Raw genomic sequence first — 3927 nt, forward strand, 5'->3', positions numbered from 1 at the left:
ATCTCTGATGTTTGTTATTTCCCGATAGAGCTTTGAAATACCAACAGTTCATTCAACGTCCAAGTAAAAGAAGAGTAAAGAGTGCGCGAGAAACAATAGTGCAGCGAACTTCATTTCTTCGTGATAAACGTTAGAGCAGGCTGTTGTGTGCTCTTCTTCTAACTCATTAAACACGACTGGATCTGTTGGTCTAAGTTTAGGGGTAAGTCGATCATGTATTTCACTTCAGTTTAACATTAGAAGAAACAATACATTTGTCTAATGTAAGAGACTGATGTTCGCTGCGTTGTGTAGAATAGGAAAACGTCGGATTAACACATTTTGGCAATGACTTTCTTGAAGTAATCAACAACAGATGATGAAGAAGAGAAAACAGTGCATTTGGTCTAAAAGGTTTTTTAAAGATTGTGATAAAAGCAACGGTGAACAAATTCTAATATCAAAAGGAGAACGGATCCAGTGAGATGAGTATTTCAGGTAACACATTAAAGTAACGTGGGAAAAGTAGGATTTAAAAACAAATTTTGTTGATGCCCAATTATTTTTCCTAGTTCCTAAATGTTCGTCACTTGTAACATTATCATGTGATGGTAATAGAATCTGTTTTGTAGTTTATATTTTCCCACAATTTATACACACACACACACACACACACACACACACACACACACACACACATATATATATATATATATATATATATATATATATATATATATATATATATATATATATACATTATATATGTATATATATATATATATATATATATATATATATATATATATATATATATATATATATATATATATATATATATATATATATATATATATAAATGGCTCAAAAATACCTTTTAATATGTAAAATGAAACCAACAGTCCAATACTGCTAAAAACTATTTTCGCACAACATAAACAGACAAAAGAGTATTCATAAATGTAAAAACATAACAATTGCTTACAGATAAATGGAATCATTAATCATGAAGAATAATTTTCTGATTGGATTTCATCTGGTTCCTGGTTCTTAACTGTTCACTCCGCAAATTAGGTTTGCGGGCATTCTATCACGTAATAGATAGGTGCAAAGCTTCTAGGTTTAGATTTGTTACTTTAATTGAGCATATTAACCATTACCATAAACAATATTTTTCATGAAAATATTAATTATTATTATTATTATTATTATTATTATTATTATTATTATTATTACCTGCTAAGATACAACCCTAGTTGGAAAAGCAGGATGCTATAAGCCCAAGTGCTCCAGCCAGGAAAATAGCTCAGTGAGGAAAGGATATAAGGAATCTACAGGAAAAGCAACTAACTAAAATTAAATACTCTAAGAACACCAACAACACCAAAATAAATCTTTCATATATGAAAGTTAAACTATAAAAGCTTTATAAAAACAAGAGAAAGAGAAATAAGCTGGAATAGCGTGCCCGAGTGTACCCCCAAGCAAGAGAACTCTTACCCAAGATAGTGAAAGAAATGGTACAGAGGCTATGACACTATCCAAGACCAGAGAACAATGGTTTGGTTTTGGAGTGTCCTTCTCCTAGAAGAGCTGCTTACCATAGCTAAAGAGTCTCTTCTTCCCTTACTAAGAGAAAAGTGGCCACTGAACAATTACTGTGCAGTAGTCAACCCCTTGAGAGAAGAAGAATTATCTTGTAATCTCAATGTTGTCATGTGTACGAGAACATAGGAGAATGTGTAAAGAATAGGCCACACTATTCAGTGTATGTGTAGGCAAAAGAAAAATGAGCCATAACCAGAGAGAAGGATCAAATAACTCTGGCGTAGTATCTCAACGGGTGGCTGGTGCCTTGGCCAACCTACTACCTTTAATTTTATCCCATTCTACTTTGAGATCAGTTGGGATAATATCTTGGTATCAGTTTTGGCAATCTATTGTGGTAAGTTTGGTACTTCTAAATTATTTTTTCAGATGCATTGCCCTATTCATGTATACAACATCATCCCTGCTAAGATTTTAAAAGCAGGCTACTTGCAAGTAGCCTACATTGAAATTTCTGAAGATTTAAGACTGGGCTACGATGAAATTTGAGCCCTTACTAAAAGGTACCAGGCAACATGGATTGGATTCAAACTATCTCAAGTCACCTAATCATGAATCAAATATATACATATACATATATATATATATATATATATATATATATATATATATATATATATATATATATATATATATATATATATATATATATATATATATATATATATATGAACATCGAGATTCTCCGCAGGACGTTTGGGGAATGCAGCTGCCTGAGGCTATTATTATTATTATTCAGCGAGTATTTTCGTTCCTACTAAAATTAATAATAATAATAATAATAATAATAATAATAATAATAATAATAATAATAATAATAATAATAATAACAACAATAATAATAATGATTACATATATATATATATATATATATATATATATATATATATATATATATATATATATATATATATATATATATATATATATATATATATATATATATATATAATGTATTTTGTCCTAACTACGGAAGTTTTGGTTCATTAGACATTGGCGTTTTTTGTTAAGCCTAGAGGGGAGCACTCGATTCACAGAGCATGGGTAACACGGGTAACTTATCTACCTAAGAAACTACGGTAATTCTATGATACTCTAAGTATTAACGAAACTGGATTTTGCTATGAGAAATGGACGGGTGCTGGCTAGTTTGGTATTTTTCTTTATGTTTAATAGGGGCTTGGGCATAATAACTCACGTATCGGTCTATCAAAATGTGAAGTCTATCTATGTCTATGTCTATGTCTGACGGTTTATCAAGTATCCTTGGTTTCGCTATTAAGCGTTCAGACGGGATTTCCAAATCATTTACATTATAGTTAAACATTTAAAAGTCTATGTAATGTAAAGAGGGTTAATTGCAATTGTCTCAATGTTATAGCTGAGTGAAAATAAATGGGTTTTCAATAATTTTTTGAACTGAAAGATATTTTCAGCACACTTAACTGATGCTGGAAGTTGATTATACAATCTAGGAGCGCAGTGCTTAAAAGTTCTCTTACCAAGAGTGGTCGTTGCACGAGGCTCATCAAGTCTGAAATCATCACAGGAAAGGCGTGTATGAACACCAGGCCCTACTACTATCTCATTCTAAGTCCTTGACTCTTTGTTTACATCAGGGACTGGGAGAATGGGAGACTGATGTCGAGTTATTGCGCATGCGTTGCTTGCATTCGCTTTGGCCAACTTTTCTGTTATTTTTTGTATGACGTAATCATTACCTATCCTTTTTAACCAATTAGGAACTTCCAAATATTTATGCCCAAGTTCCCAGATGTTGTTTTACAATAGCCATTTTCCCACCCTTCCTTTCAGTTTGAGTGAATCCACCGTCAGATAAACATGTCTCCAAAGAGGGAAGTTGAGGGAAGTATAATCTATTTCGAAATTTAGTGTAATTTCATCTATGTCGACAATTGATTATGATGGTAATGCTCTCCGTTAAGTGTAAAGCTATTATTACTCATGTGGAATTAAAAATGAACAGCGAAATAATGTCTCAAAGTTACGATTCTGACTTAATTTTTCGGGAAGACCAGCACATTTCTACTGCAAAGCTTCTGTAAAGATTGCCCCCCAACCCCCTCCCCCAAGGAAAAAAAAAGAGACGTTGGTGTCAATCATAAGGTAAGAAATTATTTGTGATTTAAATTTTCAGAATTTTAGGATTTATCTGTGATTTACTTTATTATATGTAAGGATTTATTTGTGATTTACTTTTAGTTTGTGACCTGGAAAGGGTCCGGCTAGCAGTTATGACCTGGGAAGGGTGTTCGGGGGCTTGCTCCCCGGCTAGGGGTTGTGACCTTGAGAAGGGGTACGGGGGGGGGGGTTGCCTCC

At 32.7% G+C, this 3927-nt stretch overlaps 1 protein-coding gene across 1 annotated transcript in view; it reads left to right on the forward strand.

The window, feature by feature from the left end:
* Positions 1-3927, forward strand: part of LOC137620684 (arginine/serine-rich protein PNISR-like) — a 39474-nt gene continuing 35547 nt past the window's right edge. The window contains exon 1 of the mRNA XM_068351029.1: positions 1-202. The gene's annotated coding sequence lies outside the window, so the exon portion shown is untranslated. The remainder of the gene's footprint in view (positions 203-3927) is intronic.

This window comes from Palaemon carinicauda, chromosome 27, assembly GCF_036898095.1.
Source record: "Palaemon carinicauda isolate YSFRI2023 chromosome 27, ASM3689809v2, whole genome shotgun sequence".
In the NCBI taxonomy this organism is placed as follows: domain Eukaryota; kingdom Metazoa; phylum Arthropoda; class Malacostraca; order Decapoda; family Palaemonidae; genus Palaemon; species Palaemon carinicauda.